Source organism: Canis lupus, chromosome 9, assembly GCF_003254725.2.
Source record: "Canis lupus dingo isolate Sandy chromosome 9, ASM325472v2, whole genome shotgun sequence".
NCBI lineage: Eukaryota > Metazoa > Chordata > Mammalia > Carnivora > Canidae > Canis > Canis lupus.
Genome location: NC_064251.1, coordinates 25,666,565 through 25,693,272, shown reverse-complemented (window position 1 = coordinate 25,693,272; position 26,708 = coordinate 25,666,565). Strand labels below are relative to the sequence as shown.

General features: G+C 39.2%; 1 protein-coding gene and 1 long non-coding RNA gene across 4 annotated transcripts in view; one reads left to right on the top strand and one right to left on the bottom strand.

Moving 5' to 3' along the window:
* Positions 1-26,708, top strand: part of SKAP1 (src kinase associated phosphoprotein 1) — a 287,224-nt gene that overhangs the window by 174,356 nt on the left and 86,160 nt on the right. The gene's annotated exons all lie outside the window — the stretch shown is intronic.
* LOC125755827 (uncharacterized) lies at positions 18,213-20,496 on the bottom strand. Of its 2 annotated transcripts, XR_007413203.1 has the most exons (3): positions 20,163-20,496; positions 18,967-19,115; positions 18,213-18,463 (listed from the first exon to the last, which is right to left on the bottom strand). It is a non-coding gene; the product is annotated as an uncharacterized LOC125755827 (long non-coding RNA). The 2 variants fall into 2 exon arrangements; XR_007413202.1 differs by lacking the exon at positions 20,163-20,496 and having other exon boundaries at positions 18,967-19,597.

Genomic DNA, 26,708 nt, shown 5'->3' with positions numbered 1-26,708 from the left:
ATGATCTCTATAAAATCACACCAAGAAATGCCACTTGTGTAATTTTAGAGGGAAATGAAGCCATTGCTCATAAAACTGCTAGCACTGTCTTGAGTCAAGAATAGTGTTGGTTGCTTGGCAGACATCCCACACTCATCTTCTGGAAAACCATCTCAGTTCTTTCACTTATCTGTCCTTCCTCCCTCTCCCTCCCCCTGCTATTTCATTCTTGGCCCTGACACAGCTTGAAAACCGAAGTTCTGACCCAGAAAAAAAAAAATGGTCCAGCCTAAAAGTTTTAAGACTTAGACTCTTAAGAGTCCCATTGGACTCAGGATCAATGAGATTTGCAGGAACCATTTTATTCATGCCTCAGCCTCAGGCCTCTCTCTACTCTGACCTTGCCAATCTCCAGGGAGGTAAAGAGTCACAGCTTCCCTTTAGTGATAGTTCAGAGGGCTCACCACCTGAAACTTACCGTGCTTACTTCATGTTGTAGTTCTTTAAGTCAGGAGTAACCAGAGGACCACAGTGAAATGTCTCCACTGGGGACCAAAATGATACCACTCAATCTGTGGTTTTAAAACCCAAGCAACAATTTCTATTCAGTTTTCTTTCAAGATCTGAAAAGCAGATACAACTCTTACTATGCCATTAAACGGAGAGAAGTTCTATAGCATCTACTGCAGCCATAAAGCAGCAGAGACCTCCAGGGAAGCTGATGCAATTAGGAAAACCTGACTTAAGTACAGTATATAGATCAAAGTTCCTCCCTTATATTGTCTGTGGTTGTAAGTGGCGGATCCATACACACACAGATGCATGCCTGCACACACACATACTGTCTTAGAGCTTTGGCCATTTTTATCATGGTGTCCTAATCCCTTTGTTAAGGTTTCCTTAAATTCCTTTAAATCCAATGTAAACATATTTGAACATCAATTCTATTAATTAAGGTCTTAAGTTAAACAACACGCTAACGTGATAATGCTCCATTCTTGTATTCCTTCTCTTAGAACTTCATTTTAAGGATTGGTAGATTTTCCCAGAAGTCAGTGGCTGTCTTTGATACATATATAAAGACAAGCAAAAGTTAGCAACTAGTTTGTGGCTTATCATCAAATCCAGGGCAAATAACATATATCAGAAAATCCTATAGGGTTGCTATAGGGGACCTCTGCTCTTGTTAAAAACAAGACTGATTCCTTATCTGACTTTTGGGTTCAAGAAGTGCTGCTGAGTGAGAAAGCCAGGATTAAACTCAAGGATCCCTGTCTTTCTGTCCTATGGCAACTAAACAAACTAATGAAGTCCCTCAGGTGTGTGTTCTCCTCTTTATCTCTCTCTCTCAGTGTTTTCCTTTCTCTCTTCCTCCTGCTCCATTCTCTCTTACATATATTATTTACTCAAGAGTCTGTATCAACCCTTTGGGGGCTGTTAGAATCTATTTTATAGTTTGTTGGTCACTGACCTGATAAGTCATAATCGTTCAGAAAGAATCATCACAATTTTATCAGGTAAGAGCAGCTGCTGCACGGATACAGTAAATTCTTGGGCTTAAAATCTGTGCAGTGATTTTGTTTCCAGAAAAAAATGTTAAATGAGTGCTTTATACATGCAGAGAAAGACTGATCTTATTTAGAATTTGACACTGGTGTTCTGGAAGACAAAATTACCAAGGATTCAAAGAAAAAAAAAAGAGAGAATTTTGAAAGTTTACATGGTCTAACCCATATTTGACTTTAAAACCCTCCCAGCTTCTTGCTTGAGTTTCCATTTGCAATAAATAAATAAATAAATAAATAAATAAATAAATAAATAAAAAGATGGGAGAATTATTTGCTGTATGTTTTATATGTATGGCAGGAGGTGGGAGGTGATACAATGGAATTTCTAGTATTTAATATCCTTTAGAAAATCCAAGCACAAAGAAAATTTCATGCTTTAATCAATTTTATAGCTGGAATGCCTATGAAAGCTTTTTTGTTTGTTTGTTTGAAAAGTAAGAAAATCCCAACCAAATGTCTTAAGTCACTAGTACGTCTTTATCTTTTGCCCCAAGAGGGATTTTTAAGTCACTAAAGATAAATTAAAATTCATTTCCAGGCCAAGCTCCTCTGCATTAAGGTGGGTTTGGGGTATTTTTTAATTTTCTCCTGTACCTTCCCAGCTATAAACTTGTGGCAACAAGGCTTTGCATGAAAATGCTGACAGACCCTTAACTATAACAATGTGAATGGTGCTACTTTCACTTTAATTTAACTTGATTTAAATGAAAAGAATGTGAAATAAAAGAGGGTATACATTTGGAGGTGATTCTATATACTTGGTTTTAACCAACAGGCTTTATAAGTGTTCATTAAGAAACTCCACTAGGCATGTTTCCTGCTGCAGAATAGACTTTAACGGAAGAAATAAAGCTGTGAAGATTCCGTTTTCACTTTGTTTCTCGTAAAGACAGTCAGGATCCAACATAAACAACAATTTACACCCAGCATTTATTCTGGAAATTACAGTATCGTGCAGTTAACGCACACAGATAAATAATGTTTTATGGGATTCTGTGGAGCCCTTTCAGGGTAGCGGATGTTTAACCGAATTAAAGGATTTTGAGAACTCAAAGCTCTCATTTTAAGCAGGTTTAAACAGTTAATATTACAAAACACCAGCACAGAGGAGCTGATCCAAATATATTTTTAATGCAGTTATTTTATTTTCATGATTTCCCATTTTGGTTTTATTATCATTTGGCACCTTCCATATATACTAAGTTACTTGTCTCCCAGGCTATCTCCCTCAGGATTTTGCTTGCTTTATAGTAACATTTCTTAATCCACTTTTAATCCCTTATATATCTGGAGGTGTGCAAATATCAGAAATGGAACTATAATTCCTAATACATGGAGTTATATAACAGAGATTATGACAAAAATAAAAAATTGTGATTTTAAATAATAATACAAAAAACTATTTTTTTAAAAAAGGAGAGAATTGCTTATTTAGGCTAATTTCTCACTTTCCAGTTGTCAAAAGGGTCAGTTTAAAAATCATCTTTCGAAAAAAAAAATCATCTTTCGTTGTAATAGCAGTGATGTATCAGGACAGAAGGTAGCTACAGTTGTGGTGAACATACCACAATATATAAACTTGTCCAATCACTATGTTTTATACCTGAAACTAATATAACACCATGCGTCAAATATACTCAAAAAATGGTAATAATAAAAAAATTTTAATTAAAAAATCATCTTTATTTCTAGGACAGCAAAAAGTGGTATTCCTCAAATCATAAAAGATTATAATGGTTTGGGGTCATTTTAATATAAAGCATATTATAACATTGCAATCAAGGAAGGCTTATATGAAAACAGGCAGGAAATATTTAGATGGCAGCATCAGTGAAAGTGAGAGGCTCTGGATGGTATACTCTAGGTAAAAAGCAACAATTCCAACCAGCAAGCTTGAGAAAACGCTCCTAAGGTGCTCTCTTACCCTTCAGAGCTGTAACAAATTTACGTCATTTTCAAAAGATTGCTCCCTTTCCGTATTGTTAGGTCTATCTAGTCTCCTTTCTCACTCACTTAATGGGGCCTCTGTGCTCTCCCAGATAAGCAATATGTGTCAACAGTTATCAGCAAGCCATAATTTTTAGTAAAATTCAAATTGTAACTTTAAATTTTACTAAAATTCTTTTTTTAATAGAACCTCAGGAAAGAATTATAAAGTTTTAGTATTCTTGTTTCACTCATATATTTTACACAGAGTGTGATTTTCAATACTATTACAGCATTAGTTTAACTGTGGTTAAGGTTAAGTTAGCATTTCTATTTTAAATCACTTTTTAGGCTTTTGAAACTTGACCTTTTAAATTCTAATGGGACTAAGGCTGAGAGAGCTAGACCAAGTAAGTGTGATTAAACATACATAAAGCTATTAAACCTGCTATGGGGCCGGCCCAATAGTCTAATAGAACTATATTGCATTGACAAGCTACTGTCTATTGGAGAATCTCAAAGTATTTCTATTCTTTAATTAAACCTACCTAAACCTGGGGTATGTTGAGGCATAACTCAGCTACAGTATCTTTTTCAAAGGTCTTCTAATGAGCCCTTTTCATGACAAATTCAACTTATCTTCAACTCAAAATCTCCCATGCTCCCCGGCAGCCCTTCCCAATCACACTAATCGAAGGCAGCTTCTCCCTTCTCTAACTGAGAGTACATGTTGACTGCACCACTTACCCCAGATTTGTCATTATGGTCCTATATCACTATCATATTACTGTAATCACATGGGCTCCTCTAAGACAAGGATTACCTCTTAAACTTCTTGTCACCCACAGTTCTTAATGCAGTACCTGTACAGAGAAAACACTCCATAATTATTTGGTGAAGGATTAGCAAAACTAAAAATTAAGAGGGCTTACTTGTTCCTCTGAAGACCATCCTTCTTGAAAGAATAAATGAGTAAAAATATAGTTAACCAATTCTACACTGGGAAGTCTGTTCATTGGCCTCTTTTATCATTATGACTTACATATGCCTTCATAGAAATAGCTTTGTTGATCACTCATTTATTCATTTATTTAGCAATTGCTTATTCAGTGCCTGGAATGGAAAAGCAAGACAGGTCCTTGTCCTCATAGGACTTTACATTCTTTTGGGGAGACTAGCAATAAAGAATTAAACCAATAAATAAAATCATTACATATTTTGATGAGTGTGATAAAGAAAATAAGCAGGGTATTGTAATAAAAAATTGCCCTTCCTCCTTCAGGGAAATTCATAAAGGGAGATTCCAGAAATAAAGTAGAACAATGTTGCAAAATTGATGTCTAGCTGATATACATCACATATACACCTATGGCATTTGAGCTGCACTTGACACTTCCCTCCTGAGTTTCTTGGGGGGAAAAAAGGATAGAAAGAGATCTATAAAAGCACTTTGAGGGCAGCCCGGGTGGCTCAAAGGTTTAGCGCCGCCTTCAGCCGAGGGTGTGATTCTGGAGACCTGGGATCGAGTCCTGCGTTGGGCTCCTTGCGTGGAGCCTGCTTCTCCCTGTGCCTGTGTCTCTGCCTCTCTCTCTTTCTCTCTCTGTGTGTGTGTCTGTCATGAATAAATAAATAAAATCTTAAAAAAAAGCACTTTGAAAAGTTGAAAATGTTCATATATTGTTACTATTACTGTCCTCAGGTAGGAAAGTACATGTAATGGTGTTTGGTCAAGCTTTGGTCACTGACTAATATTTTCATAGGGAAGGAAACGAAGGCTATCCTTAAATCATTGAATAAAGAAAATGAATGACAGAGGAAACAAATCAGAAGGTGGACTTAGTTTGCAAATTGGAGGCCCATAAAAGAGCCAACATAAGACATGTTACATGACAAGTGTTTTCACAATGCTAAGTTAATAAATTGCTTTTTGTGTCATGTATGGCTCTTCCCCATTGATTGCAATCAGTCCAATCAGTCAAAACTTAGGATTTGCTCTCCTACTTCTGTGGTAAATGATCAGTCCAATGTCTTCTGTGCACACCTTATAGTGAGTGACATGCACATGAGTGCTCAGAAACTTTTTTGAAGCAAGTGGATAAGTGCATATATATAAAGTATAATGACACTTAATTTTCACTAACTTTTCTGCAAACATGGAAGTATTTATTTATTGTGCCCCAGTATTGGTAGTTCAGCTCAAGATAGTTGGGTTAGAAAGAACTTTGAGACAATCAGAGATAAAAGTCACTGGAATGGGAAGGCTGTTTCACTCCTCTCGTTTAACATCCATTCACACATCAATTCAAATATTTATTAAGTGCCTCCTGGTTATATGTTCTGTTTTAAACCCTCTGGGGATAGAAATGTAGGTGTTAAAGGTGAATAAAATGGAACAGGGGATAAGACCTGTACCTTAAAAAAAAAAAAAAGATCTGTACCTTAAAAACTACCAACAATTCAGGGGGCTATGTGTTAAGTGCTGTAGGTACTATAGCAGCTATAAGGAGACCAGTCAGGCTCAGACTCCAGCCATGAGGACCAAGAGGCTCAGCACTTTGCTCTAAGGTTCTGGATAGTTAGGAGGTCCAGCTTGTAGTGTCTTTGAGCAAATCACTTAATCTCTCCTGGCCTCAGTAAAAAGAATTAGACCACTGAGTCTAACGCTCTTCCATCTCTAAAACTCCATGATTCATAAAGTAGCTGCATTTGACTCAGGCCTTGAAGGATGAAAAAGTAAAATAAAGCCTTATTGTTTGCATGAGAGAACCTCTGTGATGCTATGACTTCAACAGGTAGAGTCGCAGGAGAATAAAAGTGGGAATGGCAAACTCCAGAGGGAAGATGTGGGAAAATGCAGGATGTGCTCAGAAAACACCAAGCAGTCCAGTCCAACAGGGATTACTTTATTGTAGGAGGATGATAAGAGAGAACTGTAAAAGTAAATCAGACTAATTTATGGAAAACTGAATTCCAGTCTTCGGCCTAATATTCAGTGTAATTGGAGTTTTTAAGAATGTAATCGATACTCTTTGCTTTAGATGCCATCCAGATGACTGAATTATCTCAGCCTTCCATTTTCCATACAAGTTAACACTTACACAGCCCCTACAATGTGCCAGGCTCTGTTTTAAGTGATTTACACAAGTTAATTTATTTTATCTTTATAATACCCAATGAGAAAGGGAATATAAAGAAAAGTAATTTGGAAGCAATGAAAGAAGAAAAGATACACTGAAATGGAATAAAATAGGAAAATTATGAAATCTTATGGACTAAGAAATGAAATGCACTTAAACTATGACTTTAAAGTAGTTTTTTCTTTTTAAGATTTTACTTATTTGAGACAAAGAGTGAGAAAAAGCACAAGCAGGGTGGGGAGGGGGAGAGGGACAGGAAGAAGCAGGCTCCCCACTGAGCGGGGAGACCCACTGTGGGGCTCGATCCCAGGACCATCATGACCTAAGCTGAAGGCAGACACTTAACCAGCTGAGTCACATAGGCACCCCTAAAGTAAACTTCCAAGTGAAAATAATGCTTAAAAGGGGAGACTGCAGTTGTACCCATTTTGTAGATGAGAAAACTAAGGCACAGAGAAGTTAAGTAACTCTCTCGGGTTTACACAACTTGTAAAGTGTCAGGGCTGGGAGTTAAACACCATTTGTTATAAATACGAAACTTATCAGTGCTATATTCATTTTTCTCTCTTTAAGTAACATAGTATCTCTAAAAGCACAGGTAGGGGCACCTGGATGACTCAGTCAGTTAAGTATCTGCCTTCTGTTCAGGTCATGATCTCAGAATCCTGGCATCGAGGACTGAGCCCCACATCGGGCTCCCCGTTCAGTGGAGAGTCTGCTTTCCCTCTGATCCTCCCCCATGCTTGTGGTCTCTCTCTCTCTGTGTCTCAAATAAATAAAATCTAAAAATAAAAAAATAAAAGTATATGTAAAAATCTAAAGATTGAGGGGTTCCTGGGTGGCTCAGTCAATAAATGTCTGCTTTCAGCTCAGGTCATGATCTCAGGGTCCTGGGATCAAGCCCCACATTGGGCTCCCTCCCTGCCCAGTGGGGTGTCCACTTCTCTCTCTGTCTCTTCCCCCACTTGTGCATATGTGTTTTCTCTGTCTCTCAAATAAATAAATAAAATATTTTTTTAAATCAAAAGATTGAGTAAAATAAGCCAGTACAGAATAGCCATTCTCAAAGCATAGTGAAGGCACTTTTACCCAACTCCAGTCTGAGCAAGAAACATCATCAACAGCAGCCTGTCATGATCATTATTATTTAAGAAGACCTGTTTTATCAGAATGTGTTCATAAAAATGCTGCTTTTAAAAAATCAGATTGTGGGTTGTGTTTTATAAAGACTGTAGTCATAAAAGTCATTTTTTAAAAGCACATGCATCCCAGAAAATCAAGAGGTGCAATTGCTCCCGCCAGGCTGAGGAGGAAGATACCCATTATCTTCCAAGTTCCTACTGTTTTAGATTCCACAATTTTGGAATTGCCAGGAGTCCCTCAGGCTGATGGTTTTCCAAGCATAATACTGCTCCCCAGAAAAGGAGACCATCAGGAAGTCACTCCTCCCACATGTGACCAAATTCTGTTAAATAAAAGGGGTATATTCTTTCTCCAATCTCTGGCTAACCAAGAACTTTGTATTGAGTTTCCATCCTGTTTGATCATGGTCCAGGCTTCAGACCCATGAACCAATGGAAAGAATTTCACGCAGCATTTTGGAGGTTCTAGAAAAACAAAAGCCACTGATGCAATCCAGCTCTTTTTGTGTGTTGGTTCATCACAAATATAATTTTAAATGCCATATTTACTCTGCATGATGGCATCTTCTTCCAAGTGGATCTTCATGCTTTTTGCTAGACAATTTGGTCATTTCTTAGTCTGACCAAACCCCTTCTTCTTTGGCCAAACTTCCTTTACCACGCTGTAACTGTGTATCCTGAACAGAGCTTTCAGTTTTCTCCCCCCACTCAGTTCTAAACGTTTGCCGAAATGAACCCTTAGGAGGAAGTAAACTTGCCTGGCATGGCCCAGCTGTGCGTGAGGCTTGAGTGAGAGGTATTTATGACCTGACAGGAAGATAAAGATAAAGATAAAGATGAAGCTGACTCGGTGGCTGTTAGCAAGGGGAGAAGGAAATGTTTATGACCCCATCTGCTGGCGTTTCAATAGGATAGAACTGCCTTTATGGCGTCAATCTCCCCTGTGACTTCCTTCCATTTGGGGAGTGATATCTTATTTCAAGATGTTCCCACCGAACACACTGTTGTCCCCTTTGTTTAGGGGCACAAGAGGAAGGAAGGACTTTGTTACTGGAATGTGGGGATGGGTCAGTATTTATGGTTATGACTCAAGCTACAGAAAAGGCTTCATTGGAGTTGATTGCATAGGATCCAAAAAGCTGCCATACATTCTGCTACTTCCTTAAACGTTATCCACACTGAAAGCAGAACCATATTAGCTCTGTCATTATCAGGCATTAAGGCTAACCATTTTCTAACACTATTATAATGAAAATTACTGTAGCTTGATTTTCTTGCCCACTGGGAGAAAAAAAAATAACTTATTTTGTTAGTTCCTTTCTTTCTTGTCTTTTATTTAACTTCTCTTGTTTTCCTTCTCCTCAACATTTTTTCTTTTCCCTGGAGGAGGAGACGCTTAAAACCAACAGGTGCATGTCTGCTCAGTTCAAAATCTATGTACATGTAACAAAAGCAGCATGAAATGACCCCTCTCTTAAAACTAACCCAGGTTAAGAGAGACTACAGATGGGTTGATATTCCTTTGTGAGGCAATGCATTTTTAAAGTGCCACAAATATGGGAATATTCTTACAATACTGTGTCACTGAAGCCTATGTTTATGTAGATAGATAGATGGTATTCATTTTACTGCAAAATAAGTATTTATTTCTCAGTTTTATTTGCACTTCCCCCAGGCCCATTAGTACAGATTAAATTTTATATTAAATTGCTCAAATAATCAGCACAATATATGTAAATCAGGAACTTTAACTTCATTTGCACTATTTGTATGGATATATGTAACCATACTCAATATAACCTTTTTTTCTTTGCAAAAACAGAATTTCTTTCTTTTCTAGTGCTAAGACCCTATTTCTAAAAGATGAATTGTTTACCAAATTATATACACAAAATGCTCAAAATTATAAGAGGAATGACTTTGTTATTGCCATTGGGTTTGTCTGATTTAAAGAACAGAGGGAAGAATTTTTGTTTGGGAGGTAAATCACCCAATGGTGGACTTCTATATCTCTTTAAGGTCATGTCTTCTTTTTCACTGGTGGGAGGAGGGGGAGAGGAAGATGGGTTGCTCAATCATTTTTTCCCAAGAATTCCATAGTAATAATTTTTTTAATGAAAGTCCTATAGAGAAGTTGGGCAAATTAGTTATAATTTTTGTGTCTGATTATGTAAAGACTAGAAGGTGGTAATAATGTGTGAGAAATTACATTTTATATCATAGCTCAGGTATAGTCCATTCACAGAACAGAAATATTCTGGTGGCAGTGTCCCTTCAAGGATTGGAACTATCACGGAAGTAAAACCTACCACATATAAACACTGCATAAGTCCAAGATTTATCATTGATATTCACAGAAGTTCTTCTAAAAAACATTCTACCATTACTTCTACAGCACAGGGCCCAAGTCTTGACGTATTCAATAGACCAGCAAGTCTATCCCAACCATATTTATTCAGTGTGATTCCTGAGAATAATTTGATAGCCCTACTAGGGGAGGTCCTATCACACTTGCAGTTTTCTGAGACCTTCTTCTCAGCGACAGGTTACCAGGTGGCATTCCTATTAACAAAGGTTCAAACCACACCATCAAATGGTTCAAACCACATAACCTCCTGTCTTAGGAGTTAAGCTAGCTTCCAAACCCTCCCTTGCAGTGGTTAACTCCACCGAGAAGCTTTCTATCAGCAATAATAGCTTCAAGGTAGGAAATAAAAAATGGAGAGTGTTTAAATTGTTAATGGGTTTCATGTTCTTGTCACTGTTGAGGGTTTGTTCCCTTTTATAAACTCATAGTTTTTGGTTGACATTGCTTTTATGCGAGCCATCAGCCAGTTGGTGATGGTGTTGCTGTGTTAGACCATTACTGCCGGATTGTATTTGCAGTAAAGAAGGGGAATGGGGGCTGTAAATCTGCAACTGGAGATTTAGGGCTCTGTTACTCTGCAGTTTAGGCCCATGTGCTGGGGAGTCCATTCTCTTCCGGCAGAATTATACCCTCCAAACATGCCTTCTCAGGCACTGATCGACGACGTTCATTCCCTGGGCTACCAAGGCACTTAATACGGCTAATTCAGTGAAAGAAGCCTGAGGGGTGAGGTGGATGAGCCTCTCTCCCTGCTGGAAGCCAGATGCCAGGCAGGTTAGCAATAGTGCTTTATCCCTTCCCCCATGTGAAGCTGCAAGGAGGAGCCATTACGGCAAACACAGAGAAAAATAAGAAGAAAATGCTGCTAATGTTGCTGGACTTTTTTTTTCCCTTAAAGAGGAAATACTGCCTTACAAAACCTCATTAACCCCTTTAGTACTAGCCCATTATCAGGAACATTCAGGAAACACATTCTCTCAGAATTCAGGATGTGTCAGGGGCCTGAATATCTTGCCATCATTTGACAAAGCTACCACCAAAGTTTGGAAGCCAGGAGAGTCAGTGCTTTGAGGACAGGTAACTAAAAAGTAGGGAAAAAAAATTTTCCCACCCTGACCTGGCAGGTTGATTGTGAATATAGATCAGTAGCTTGGAAGATAGTATCTCTTACTGCTGGATTCAGAAAGCATCAAGATTAAATATGTTTAGAATAGCTTTATTTATCATGTATCAATTCTACTATTAGGCATTTTATAGTGAAAAGAATGCCAGAATATTTATTTGGCTGGCAAAAGTTTTAAGCATGATTTTAGACATGTTTTGTTTTGCTTTGTTTAGCCTTCCCCAGAGAGGAAGAATGTTAAATATAGACTCATCCACATGATCCCTCTGAGGCATGTGGGTCTGCTTTCTGTGTCAGCTGTGGCACAAATGTGCATGATTTAACCATACAACTATTGAACCAGCATTGGCCTATTAAGACTTCAGATGATCTGTTCATGAGCTGTCAGCCCAAATTGAGCTTGAAGCCTGCTGTAAAAGATCTAATTTTCATAATTATCCAGAACCTTCACACCCTCCTTCCTTCAGCACCACCCACCTCCATGCACGCACGCAGAGGAGCAAACACATACATACGAACACAGAGGCACAGAGCAGCACTGTCCCTGGAGATTCATCAGGCCCCTTGCCCGAAAATGCACCGAGTTCATCTAGGGGTCATGCCTGGCTTTGACTTCCTGTTTGAGGAGCCCCATGTGTGGTGTTCCAGCATCGCTAGGGGCTAGTGATGACTAAGTAACCTTTCACACTATAGCCTCCCACCAAGAAACAAGGTCCCTTATGATCCCAGACCTGGAGTGATTAAGGCACAACAAATACCTTTTTAATATATAAGGTGGAACTAATGCCTATAGAAATAGCACTTTACTGTCTCATGGCCTTACATTTATAGAAAGAGGATAGAGCTGTTGTCTTTGAGGATGAAGAATTTTAAAGGCAACCTGATTTAGTCTCAGGGTACACTGGGGACTTTGATCATTTAGCAGTTGCTTAAGGCTACCTTCGAGCTTTACCTGACCCTAGTCTCCAAAGGAAATCATCATACTATGTATGGAGTTCAGCTGGCAATATCCCACTAGGTAACCTGGTCTGAACTGTGGACCAGTGGAAATGGGCAGCACTTTCAGGTGTAACCCTTTGCAGCACTGGGGATAAATAGTACACGCTTCAAGGGTTCAGTCTATCTGATGTCCCTACAGTAATTCCACTGCAGCTCCACTGCACAATAAACCATGTGGTTCCTGGACATATATTGCCCATGCGTTAAGGGTGGACGGGCAGCACTTTACTAGGTTCTTCTCATACAATCTCAGGTTTTTAAGGCAGCTGAGGCTTAAATTCCTTGTCTTAACATGGGACAACTGTATTTCTACACTGGTCGTCAATTGTCTTTACCCTCAGAGGGCATTTGAGGGTAAATGCCTGAGTTGCTACTCAGGCAGGGTTCTATGGTTAGAATAAAGGGAGGTATTTCCTGTCTTCATTGCTCTTTGCTGCTGCTGCTGCTGCTGCTGTTGCTTCTGCTGCTGCTGCTGCTGCTGCTGTTGCTGCTTCTTCTTCCTCCTCCTCCTCTTCTTCTTCTTCTTCTTCTTTTTTCTTTTTCCTTTTTTTTTTTTAATCATGAGGGTGACTGAGTACATTATTCAAACCTTGGCTTTTCCCTGAAGTCCGTTGTTTACAGAGAGACATTTGGGTCCCTGGGGCTCACTCCCATAAAACCTTATTATCATATATTTCAAGGCATAAACTTCAGTTGTCAGCTTGGGAGCACAGTTTTTAAAGCCCTGGCTGCTCTTGTTTTTCTTCTGCTTCACTCTGGTTTATTTTTCTTTCAGCTTTGTCTTTCCTTTTCCCTCTTCTTCATTGCAAGCAATGCTCAGTTCCAAGCTGGCTTGCTCCTATTCCACTAATTAGACAAGAAGTCCGGAGAGGCCATTATTAGATTCTGAGAATCTTTATCAGAGCCCATTATGGCCTTAAATACTGCATAAACATTTTGCTAACTGAACCTATGAAAATTTCAGCTGATCCATCCTTGGTCTTTAACATCTACCTTCTTGTGTATTGACAGGGTTATGTTATGATGATAGAGATTCTTAACAGCTTATTTTTCTTTATATTAATTTTCTTAGAGGCAGCAATTCAGATTTGTTTCCATTCTCTCTCTTCTTCTCTCTCTCATTCTAATTACTGGGAGTGGGGGTGGAGAGGGTCTGAGAAGTCTGCTTTTGCTTGGTGGGGTATGTGTGAGTGTGTGTAAATGTCATATGTATTAATGTCACCAGTGAGTAGGATTCATGGTTGCCTGTTTTTCTCTCATTTTCTTTACAGAGCCAGGGATTATTTGTATGGACCAATGGTCTCCCTTTTCTTTCAATGGAAGAATAATCCTGCATTATAATATAGTAACTGCAAAAGAAAGCTCTTTTTCTATTTCATTCTTTTCTTTCTTAATTCACTGTCTAGTGAGTTTCTGATTGACTCACAGACCAATTAAAGTAAAATTTAATGGAAGAATAGATTAACTCCCTGAGGTTTCCCCACCATCCATCACATTTTTATAGCAGGAGCTCTGAGGAAGCTCATAACTTCATGCTGTGAATGTGATAATAAAGAGGGCACGGAGAGGATTCCGATTTACTACCGGGCTGATGTTCGCCAGGACAGAATTTACTGCCCAATCCCTTTCCCCCTTTTATTCAGGAGGAGGTCACTAGATCTGCCCTCAGCCCAGATCTGAGGTACTGAAGGGCAGATTGTCAGGTCGAGATTCTTTCCCTTTAATTGGGGTGGCGTGAGGATGGAATGTGAATTCATTGTCCAGAGATGGATGTCGTGTTAAATTCATTTCTGTCTTCAGGAAGCTGCTGTCACCCCAAGTGTTCATATTTTTAAATGGTGCATTTGATTTGTTACTATTTACTCTCTTAGAAATTCAGAAATAATATCAAGTATATCTGTTTCCAAGTCCCTTAGTCATTGTCTTTACCTATAGGCTTTTCTGGATTACTAAAGATACCTCTCTATATATCTTCATAGCCAACATTAATAATGTGTTCTTCTGGGTATCTTTCATTTGAAGATCTCAAAGCCCGTTGTAACTACTGTTTTAGTCTTTGTGATAGGTCCAAAATAACCTACTAGCCTTCCAAACATTTTGCCAGCCCGCTAACATTTCTCTGATTCATCTTAACAATGAAGTATAACAATGCTCACAGTATAAAAACAGTCATATGATAATCACACCCGTCCCTAAGACTAATTTTGTACATTTACTAAAATTTTTATTTTATGTAGCAAAATTTATTGTTTAGGCCTTGAATCTTAACTCTATATCAGGCATCATGACTGTATTAGATTATCTTTTTTTTTTTTTTCAGAAGCTTGGTGAGGTAGAATCAATATTTAAAAATCATCTTTATCTGATTGTCCTTGAAATCAAAACATGTCTGTACTGAACTCATTAGCTATCTCTCTCCTTACCAACTACTTTTCTGCCTATATACAAAATCTTATACAGGAGGATCCACTTTTTGAAGTATTGTAGTTTGGAGATAGGAAATTGTCCTAGATTCCTCTCTTTCCTGAACACCCCATGTTGCATTGGCCACCAAGGCCCATTGAGTCTACCCTTCAGTGTCCCTTGAAACAATGTCCTTCTCTTCATCCTCTTGCCTTAGTTTTGGTTGAAGATTCTCATCATCTCTTTGTTGGACTGTTATGCTCGTCTTCCAGCTGATCTTCCCTTTCAGCATCTACCTCCAATCCATCCGCAATACTCATAAAGGAATAATACCTCTAAAATGCAAATTTTATAATTTTCCTACTAACAATACTTAAATGACTGCCCATGGCTTTCAGAACAAATTTAAATGCTATAGCATGTTTTACACAACCATTTGTAGAGCAGCATACCTTCAAAGCTTAGAGCAGTGATTCCAGAATTTGGAAAAGTATGGGATTGACATTTTTTAATTTTGATGAAAATATTTTTAAAATAACTATCACCTTCTATCAACATAATTTCACAAAGTAGTTTGATGTCGGAAGACATAAAGAACACAAGTTCAACATAAAGTCTCTCATATTGAATAATTATATAACTTTATGAAAAAAATCACTTTATAGACCTTATTTTTCTTGTTTTACTCTAGTTCTGAAAACTGTATGTTGTTCCCTTATTGTACTTGGGAAATGGAAGTCTGGAGTGGTTAAGGCATAATAAATACTTTTTTAATATACAAAGTAAAACTAATGCTGGTTAAGTAGGTGATCTCAGGAGTCAGAAAGAGCTGAACTTGAAATCTAGCTTCAGGGAGCACCTAGATGGCTCAGTCAGTTAAAAGTCTCTGACTCCTGGTTTTGGTTCAAGTCATGATCTCAAGTTGTGAGATTGAGCCCCATGTCCAGCTCTGCGCTTAACACTGAATCTGCTTGAGATTCTCTCTCTCTCCCTCTCTCTCTGCTCACACACTTGCTCACACACTTGCTCATGTGCTCTCTCTCTCTCAAATAAAATCAGAGAGAGAGAAAGAAAGAAAGAAAGAAAGAAAGAAAGAAAGAAAGAGGGAAGGAAGGAAGGAAGGAAGGAAGGAAGGAAGGAAGAAAGAAAGAAAGAAAGAAAGAAAGAAAGAAAGAAAGAAAGAAAGAAAGAAAGAAAGAAAGAATCTAGTTTCATGACTTAATGGTTGTATAATCATGGGCAAGTTGCTTATCCTCACTGAATTCAAGTTCCTTTTTTTTTTAAGATTTTATTTATTTATTCATGAGAGACACACACACTCACACAGAGAGAGAGAGAGAGAGAGAAGCAGAGACACAGGCAGAGGGAGAAGCAGGCTCCATACAGGGAGCCCGACGTGGGACTCGATTCCGGGTCTCCAGAATCATGCCCTGGGCCGAACCGCTGAGCCACCCAGACTGCCCTCAAGTTCCTTTATCTGTGAAGTAGAGATAATAATAGTACCTACCTCTTAGTGTTACTTTGATGGTTACATGATATAATACTTATAAAGTGCACAGCCCAGTGTCTGGCATGTAGTAAGCCCTTGACAATAAATTGATTTACTATTATGACTACCTGTTCTCATCTCCTATCACTCCCCTACAAGCACCCTATGTCTACAGATATACTAAAGTGTTTCCAAGTAGTCCCCTGGACCAAAACACACTCTTGCTCACCTTGGCACACGCTTTTCTCTCTGTCTGAAATCCTGTTCCAGTGAATTGTATGTCCAGTGACATCCTACTTTTCCTTCAAGATTCAATTCAACTTTACAATTCATGTTAGCATCTTTATTTGTCCCTCCCTTTCCATTGCCAAACACTCTTCCATGGTCTCATAGTATTTTGCAGACTACCAAATTCATACCAAGTGCTTGTTAGGTTTCTTTGTTCAATTTCAATAAGTGACTAAATAACTTAATATTACAGATAATTTATATTTTGGGGTTTGTCACTTTAATTCATTAATTCAATGAATATTTAGAACCAACTATGGAGCTTAAGCTTCTGCATAGGGTGTATTCCAATAACTATATGCAATATTCAAGGTTTCATAAGGGTTAGTCTCCTCTGTGATTCCATGGAATTTGGTAGAAGCATTAATACAAATGATTGTATTATAATTATATGTTTACTTTCCTTTTCTAGAGTGAATTCCTTGAGGGCAATTACCGTAATCATTTTTGTCTCTCCAGTACCTAAAACTTTGAAGGTGCTCAGTTTCTGTTTATTGACTAAATAAAAGAATATCAGAGAGCATTCTCAACTTTAAAGAGCTTGATTGAACCTTATTAACTCTATGATTGATTGTAGTGTCCCTGATTTTGAAAGGACACCATCATTCCATGCCAAGGTAACTATTTTAAAAAGGCTGAACATCTTTTCTGGTGAGTTTATGTGAATTTTATCCTTAAATTGTGCCTGCAGTTCCATCTAAGAGCCTGGGGTGGTTTCCCTCTTAAATCAATGGATCATCCTAAACAATTACTCAAAGAAGGAAAAAAAAAAAAAAAGGAAATGTGGTCCCTTGAGCTAATACCAGACTGTAGTAGGAAAGAGAGTATGCTCTGGTATGTTTGGTATGTTTGACTATAGGTTCATTGTGAGTAAAACAAGGGCAAGAGCTATGATAACTGATCCAAGTGCACCTGAGACTTGCCTCCAGGTGATGTTATTTTGGGAGTGGAGTAGCATCTTACACTTGCAAAGAATGTGTTCTCAGTGCTATGAGCCAGATTTGGGAGGTAAAGCACTAATATTATCAGGCATCCTCGGTTTTGCTAAGCTGCTAAATGCTGTGCTTCGTGGGCAATTAAACATGTCTCTAATCATGCTTGTCCCAATTTAACACATTGTACAGTAGCATTATGAGAATTCTGCTCTTGTTACCTTGGCATAGGATAAAATGACTACATTTCCCATTCCAGAGTTTTGCTGCAGTTGATCTTATTCTTCAGTCCCCTACTAAGTGAAATTACAAACAACATTGATGAACTCACTGGAAGAATGAAAGCTAACCTTTGCAACTCTGTTCCAACTTCACAGTAACATAGCAAGTTAGGATAGTCTGCTACTTCTTGACCTTCAATTATAATGATGCTTAGTGCTACAAGTTCACACATTCTGTGATGCTCCCTAAGTATGTACATTTTTGTTCATTTCTGAGTTTCTTTGTAGATCAGTGCCATCTCTCTAGTTTTATTTCCCTTTGCTATTCAGCCCCCTTTTTACATTACCTACTTTTTACACCTCTTTTTTTCTCTATCTATTGTTTCTGTATTCTTAGAGAACTTCTATTCATCCTTCGAAACCCAGGCTCAGTCTTTGTCCCCTCTGTGAAGCTTTCACACACAGACACACAGACACACACATGGAAAAACCTAACATTTCTCAAGCTCCTGCTAGGAAACTCATGCCAGAACTCTGTTTGATACCTTTTACAAATCTTACCTTGTTTAATCTTCATAAAGCATTTCAAAGTTTGTGTTATCCCAATTCTCAAAACATAAAGCCAAGGCTTAAACAGTTAAAATATTTTCCCATAAGCTTTATTTTATTTTTTTTAAGATTATTTATTCATGGAGACACAGAGAGACAGAGAGAGAGAGAGAGAGGCTCAGAGACACAGGCAGAGGGAGAAGCAGGCCCCATGCAGAGAGCCTGATGTGGGACTCGATCCAGGGTCTCCGGGATCACGCCTCAGGCTGCAGGCAGCGCTAAACCGCTGCACCACCGGGGCTCCCTTCCCCAAATCTTTATAGCAAGCAATTGGAAGATCTAGGATTTAAACCAAAGTTTGCATGGTTTTATTTTTTTTAATATTTTATTTATTTAATCATGAGAGAGAGAGAGAGAGAGAGAGAGAGAGAAGCAGGCTCCATGCAGGGAGCCTGATGTGGTACCCGATCCCGGGACCTCAGGATCACACCCTGGGCCAAAGGCAGGGGCTAAACTGCTGAGCCACCCAGGGACCCCCAAGTTTACATGGTTTTAAAACTGATATATATTCTACCATAAGATGCTACTACTTATCTCCTTTATCAGTTTTGTATCAATGCATATGTCTAAAATGTTGCTTTTTATTCATAATGTCTATTGTGTTACTCATCTGTCTTTCCTACCAGAAAAATAACTCCTTGAAAGTTAAATTTATTTCTTATTTATCTTACTACCCCTAGGGCTTTCAGAACATTTTCTGACACATAACAGACACCAAATGAAGGTTTACAGGATTGAATTGGATCTCATTACAATTGAATTGAAATGAACAACATATTTACCTTGAATTTTGCATTTCTGATGTCTTGAGCTCTGGATGCCATTTCCACAATGCCAGGTGACATGTAGCCTCAGTTGTCTTCACAATTGTCCATGTGTAGCCCTGTATCAACTTCATCCTGAACAATTGTTCGTCTCCCTGTGAGTGTGACTGAAGAACACAGTCATTAGCATATATAAGTTCCTAGAGAACTGTCTTCTATGTCATATATTTACCGTAGTCAGTGGAGTATACTCAGTCTTTTAGGAATAATTAAAATAGTCTGTGGCTCTAATTAAAGTAGTCTGGATATTTTTAAGAAACCTATATATAAGAACAAGCTGAGTGCTGACATCAAGTTAATTGTGTTATTTTTAGTGGCGCTATCACTGGAGATAGCAGTATGGCACCCAATGCCTTTTTAATTCTCATATCTGGATTATAATGTTAAATAACCAGCATCTTGAGCTCTTAAGAGGAAAGGCATTAAAGCGTCGATAAATAAAGCTGTTATGAAAACTCTGAAAATTATCTAAATGCACTTGAATAAGAAGTCATGTAGTTATTAAATTACTAGCTCTGGAGACAAATGTCCTTAAGCGCCTTTCACTGCCAAGAACAAACAACCCACCAACCTGAAACTCTTGTCATGTAAGGAAGGGTAGGGCACCCAGAGAGGAAAGCCACTGGGCTTAAATTTTGTAGTGTTATATTTCATCTGTTCAAATTACAAACTGTTATTTTTACTAGAAGTCAGAACTTTCCCCCTTCTTTCTAGTCCCTTACTCCAAATCTTGGCAAAACAGGGAAGACATAGCACAGCAAAGAAGCACACATTCTAGCATTGCAAATCTTTCACTTTGCTTTTGTGATAGAGTCATCACTATTTCCTCTTAATATTCTCCTTCGTCTTAATTTTAATTAAGCATTGAACCCCATTGTGAAGTAGCTCCCTTTTATTTTCTGTAGCTGAAATTGAGTTTCTTTTAAATGGGCTGCTCAGAACTGGTGTCCTCCCCAAATTGTGATACCTAGTAGCCACAACCGCTAATCCCAACTGAGTTGGAACACACAGTGGAGGTGGAGCATTTCTCCTGTAAAATTTGCACAGGAAGCACTGACCAAACCAAATTTCTCTTGTCTCTTACTGTTTTCTATGATCGGGACTGAACAAAAAGAAATGCATCTCTTGGAAATAATCAAGACACAATGACTTACACAAGGACACCATCATGGTCATGGGCACCCACTAGGGAATTCAACTCTGGATCATCTGTGAGCCTAAGAGAAGGAAGATCAGGGAGTGAATTTATTTGGAAATAATAGAAACCGTTGGTTGGGTTTTGTAGGCTGAAGTTCTGGAGTTAATCATTATTCTGCGGAATCCTGAATGATGTTGCTTGTAGCTTTCCTATGCAGGCAGCATCCCCGTGGGAGTCCTACTAACGGTCTTTTGTCAGGCACTATCAGCAGTATTGAGCCAACCTGAGCACCCTATTATTAATCCTTTTCTCCCAGTGACATGACAGCGATCGATGTCTGAACAAGCTATTGAAACTGTAGCAATCAAGTGGACTCCAGTTAATCCAATGGGATACTTACTCAGAGCCTATGGGAAGGGCAGGGAATTTTTTTCTAATGCTGTACTATTCCCATATCCATACACTCTATGCTGCTATAATTTAAGTAAAGGTTGACATTTACCCAGGCCTGTAAAATACACAAGGAACCCTTACCAATGACTCAGATACATTCATATCACCTTTGCAGCCATCTGCTACTTCTGTAAATACATGAACTTGTGATCATTATATAAATATTTGTACCTATGTAAATATAAAGCAAGGACAATGAAACATTTATATGGAAAGGTACTCACCTGGTGATGTTTTTTGGACTCAAAGAAATCTATCAATTACAAAGAATAGTATGTACAACAAAGATTATCAGGTTTCCTGTCCCCTAGTTCAGACAGAAGTCTAAATTGGTGTGCATTCAGATTCCTGGGTCCCATTCTCACAATTGTGATTCAGTAAGTCTGAGGTGGTGCCCAGTAATCTGCATTTTTAATTCCAAGGTGATTGGGATACTCAGCAGTTGAGAGTCTGCCTTTGGCTCAGGGCATGATCCCGGAGTCCTGGGATCAAGTCCCACATTGGGCTTCCTGCATGGAGCCTGCTTCTCCCTCTGCCTGTGTCTCTGCCTCTCTCTCTCTCTTTCTCTCTTTCTCTCTCTCTCTCCCTCTCATGAATAAATGAATAAAACATTTAATAAAAATAAATTCAAAATAAAATAAAATAAATTCCAAGGTGATTGGCCTGAAGTAGCAGTTTTCAGGCTATATTCCAAGGTGCTTTAGGGCTTCTTAGGCACCTAAACAGTTTATAGGTTGGGGCCAGGAAGCACAAGAGAGAAAAAGGCCAGAAAGGACAGATTTGTTCTCAGCTTTGCTAGCAAGTCCATCACTTCTGGCAATTCACCTTAACTTGATTCAATTTTTCTGACTGTTAAATCCATATCAATAATGTATACCTTTATTTATTCTACACAGGTATTTTGAGAAGCATGAATAGGAGAGTGCAAAGAGAATAAGGAATTATAGAGGATAAAGCCAACTTCCCAGTCAGAACAGGACTGTCAATGTGGCCTCTTAGTCCCTCCTTAACCCTACAGTGGGGTGGGGCTTCCTACCTGGTGGGCACGATTTTTCCCCAGGACTGGGGTTAGGGGAGCAATCCAGAGTTTGCAGGATCCTCCTAATGCTGAGCCTAACTCTCCTCATTAGCTCCTTTTTTTTTTAAAGTTCTTTTTTTTTTATTTTTTTTTTTTATTTTTATTTATTTGTGATAGTCACAGAGAGAGAGAGAATGAGGCAGAGACACAGGCAGAGGGAGAAGCAGGCTCCATGCACCGGGAGCCCGATGTGGGATTCGATCCCGGGTCTCCAGGATCGCGCCCTGGGCCAAAGGCAGGCGCCAAACCGCTGCGCCACCCAGGGATCCCTCCTCATTAGCTCCTGCTCACAGGTCCCATTGCTCTTACTTTTCCCAGTTTCTATAATACAACCCTACAAATATTTGGCAACAGTTATCCCATCTCAGGCTAAAACCCCTTGCTTTCTGAAACTATTCCTTGATTAACTCATTTTCTGAAATCCTCTCACCTATGTAAAGTATCAGGTTTGTTCAATTAATTTGCCTCTAATTTCTGCACCTGAGTTTTCCTGTTTTCCACTTTGCCCTCTTTCTTCAGCATTTTTTTTTGCACTGCATACCTTTACAAGAGCTATTACAATAAGCCCCACTGCAGTATTAGTTTTTCCTGAAATAATAGTGTAAGTATTGGCCTGAGACGCTATTAGTGTGCCAGGTGCTTCTCACACAGGGCTGCACGATAGAATGATTTGGGGAGTTTATAAAAAAGAAAAGACATGTACATGTCCAGGGACCTCAACCAGAAATTCATTCTGAAATCCAGTGGAACAGAGGTCAGTTCTGGAAAGTCTATGCTTAAGGTATATCTTTAAGGTATTGAAAATGCAGCTGACCTGAAAACCACTGTACACACTAAGTTGAGGACCCTCAATGGTTTAAAGAGGCTGGAACAGAGAAATCCAAACCCTGCCTGCATCTGTCACTTACCTGGCACACGACTGGGCATGTTACTAAAGTACCAGCACCTCTTTCCTCATCTTTATCACATCTACCTCCCACATCCTGAGGATTACATGACATGATATATGTAAGACACTTGGTAGATAAAGGACTACACAATGTCCTTTTTATACAAGTGGATTTTTATTTTTTTTTAAAGATTTTATTTATTTGAGAGAGAGAGAGAGCATGAGCAGGGGGAGGGCAGAGGAAGAGGAAGGAGCAGACTCCCCACTGATCAGGGACACAGGTCCACTCCCAGAACACTGGGATCATGACCTGAGCCAAAGGTAGATGCTTAACCAGAGCCACCCAGGTGCCCCAGAAGTGCATTTTTAGATGATCAGTCAAGTGGCTATTTTATTATACTTCTATTCTACTCCATTTTTATATATGTTTGTCTAATAAAGAGGGTCTTAAAGTACTATATGTTTATTTATTCATAGAACAAATTTAAGAGATGACCATTTATTGTGTTTGTTCATATATATGTGTTTGTTTCGAGTGGTCATTCAGAAAATCATTCTTTTGCTGGATATGATTTTGCCTATGTCCATCCAGCAGTATTGGAAGAATCAATAGGAAGAGACTTTGAAATTCAACACATAACAAAGCCTCGTTGATCCCCTAACCTGACATGGATAGGAGATATTCTGGAAGGCTCCCTTGCAGACAGCAAGTTCTAAGAAACAGGTTTCGACAAGAAAATTGCCTGGTTTATTATTTTTAATTTAATGAGGCTTGTTCCTGTAAAAATTGCAGGGCAGATATTCCAGGAAGTCAGCATCTTTTTTTAGCCCTAGAGCAGACAGCCCAGTAGTGGCCACAACTGGACAAGTGTGCCTGACCTGCATTCCAAGCCAAAGGGTCACTGTTGAAAAGTGAGAAGGGTTTTTCAGTTCAAGATCTGAGCCTGGATGTTCTGTCCTTCCCACAGGTACTGTCAACAAGGAAGCAAATGTTGCAACAAAATTTTGTGATGTGCACTTTTCACTATAAACTGGACAGGGCCCAAGATTCATTTCTCAGAGCTCCTTACCCAAGCCCAAGATGAGGAATGGTCTTTGGTCATTAGCACTTGGTCTGGAATAGTCTAGAGGTGAAAGAGTTGCTGCTGGATTTCATTAATCTAAAGAATGGTGTTTGGGTTAAAATGTCTTCCTGGTATTTTAATTGGGGAGGGTAATGTTGGCGTTCAGCAGCAGGAAAAATACATGTGCAAGATTTAGAGGGCGGAAAACTGTGGTGAGGGGTCGAACCTGTGAGTAAAAAATTGAATGTTTTATGACAACACAAAACTTATTTTTGCTGATTCAGCTGACCCTTCCAGACAATCGATGCTTATTCTCTTGCTTCATTTCCATGTCTATGTGATAAAAACCAAAATAAAATAAACTTTTCTTTTTTTAATTATTTCTTTATTTATTCATGAGAGACACAGAGAGAGGCAGATACACAAGCAGAGAGAATAGCAGGCTCCACACAGAAAGACCGACATAGGACCCGATCCAGGGACTCCAGGATCACACCCCGGGCCGAAGGCAGACGTTCAACCACTGAGCCACCCAGGTGTCCCAAAATAAACTTTTCATATTAAAACTTCAGAACTCCCAAAACTGAAGAGAATATCTGTACTTCCCACATATTTTTGGGGTGCCCACAATGGACCGGGCAAAACTAAACTTTTTTTGTGTTGCCATTAGGAATCCCATCACACTAACCTCCCCTTCAGCCCAGATCTGTGGTGCCTGGTTCTCCCTCCAGTTTCCTAAAATTCCTGAACCCCAGCCAGTAAGCTTAAAGTCTTGCCCATGAGTTCTGACATCCACTAGCTGTGAAACCTAGACAAGTTACTTTCTCTATGACTCAGTTTCTTCATCTGTAAAATGGGAGAGTGCCTACCCAAATAGGCACTATAAGGTTGCTATAAGAACAGAATAAGTTGATACTTATGAAACACCTGGAACAACAGCCAACACATAAGTGGAGTCTAATGTATTAGCCAGGTCATTTCCCCAGTTCTAGCACAGTGCCTAGTTCAATGCTTAACTCATGCCTACCTTTGTCTATATGTCGGATACGATCGGAGAATCTAACAGAATCCTGCAGCAGTATCTGATTGATGCTCCAAAAGCAGAATCAACCTGTGGAAGCTGTTATTAGCTCTGACCAGATGTCAGAAAACATTTAGAGCTATTCAAGTGTCAGTGCTCTCTATGGGAGGTTTATTAACACAAATGTTCTGTATCCTGTCCTTGAGCTAGGCACAACACACCAGTGAAAAATTTCTAAAGTATTTTAGAGACAGACTTTTCCTTAGTGGGTTAGAAAGATTTCTCTCTCTCTCCCTCTCACATACACACACAATCTCTCTCAGCAATCTTTTCTTTTTCTTTAAGATAGTATTCATTTATTTGAGAGAGAGAGAGAGAAACTGCATAAGCGGTGGGGAGGGACAGAGGGAGAGGATTCAGAAGCAGACTCCCGCTGAGTAAGGAGTGGGAGCCTAATGCAGAGCTCGATCCCAGGACCCCAAGATCATGACCTGAGCCCAAGGCAGACACTTAACTGTCTGAGCCACCACCCAGGCACCCCTGGTTCCAGCAATCTTAAAGATATTGAATCCTATCAATGTTTCTGTGCACATAAGCCTACAACTTAATTCTAGATATGAAATATGGGCCGTAATATCTCTGCTACTCAGGAATGCTCAGGACACGCATAGAACATACTTTGAAATGCAGGATGGAATTTATAGTTCTAGTATTTTTCTTTATCTAGCCAACATTTCTATAGTGCTGACTATGTATCAGGCACAATTCTAAGCACTTTTCAAATAGTAACTCATTTTATCCTCATAATGACCTTGTGAGGTAGATCTTATCATTACCCACATCTTACAGATGAGAAAATTGAGTCACAGAGAGCGATTTACTCATGTCTCACAGCTAGTTAAATGGTGGAACCTGAATTCAGAGCAGGCCATTTGGCTCCAGAGTCCTGCTTTCCACTGCCACTTTCTACTGCCCAGTAAATTTCACATCTTCCAATCCTCATAACAATAAATTAAAAATAAATTTCTTTTTGGGGTGCCTGGGTGGCTCAGTCAGGTAAGCGCCTTGCCTTTGGCTCAGGTCCTGATCTCAGGGTTCTGGGATGGCTCCACATCAGGCTCCCTGCTCAGCGGGGAACCTGCTTCCTCCTCTCCCTCCCCCTCTCGCCCCTCCCACCCCCTGCTTATGCTCTCCCTCGCTCGCTCTCTCTCTCTCTTTCTCTCTCTCTCTCTTCCAAATAAATAAGTAAAATCTTTCAAAAGATAGGGACACCTGGGGTGGCTCAGTGGTTGAGCATCTGCCTTTGGCTCAGGGTATAATCCTGGAGTTCCAGGATCAAGTCCCACATTGGGCTCCCTTCATGGAGCCTGCTTCTCCCTCTGCCTATGTCTCTGCCTCTCTCTCTCTCTCTGCGTCTCTCATGAATAAATAAATAAAATCTTTTTTAGGGTATCCCTGGGTGGCTCAGTGGTTTGGCGCCTGCCTTCGGCCCAAGGTGTGATCCTGGAGTCCCAGGATCGAGTCCCACATCGGGCTCCCGGCATGGAGCCTGCTTCTCCCTCTGCCTGTATCTCTACCTCTTTCTCTCTATGTCTATCATAAATAAATGAATAAATTTTTTTAAAAATTCTTTTTTAAAAACTTTCAAAAAATAATAAAAAATAAAAATAAATAAATTTCTCTTTGAGGCTACCGATGAAGTGAAACGCTGGGAAACCTGCACCCCAATGTTTATAGCAGCGATGTACACATTAGCCAAACTGTGGAAGGAGCCTCAGTGTCCATCGAAAGATGAATGGATAAAGAGGCTATGTTATTGAGTCTCCGTTCTTAATATAAATGTCCAAAGTGCCAATATTCTCTGCATTATATAAAATTCTTAACACAGAGTGTTAATGCTCAATCAGCATCTATCAGTAATGATGGTAGTGCATAAAATTTAGGTTTTAAAATGCTTCCTAGTCCCTTTTTCTATTGAGCTAAAGCCAGGAGAAGGGTGACTAGGGTCCGGGTAAAACAAAGGAAGACCTGAGAATCTTAGAAGTTGGAAGGAGCCA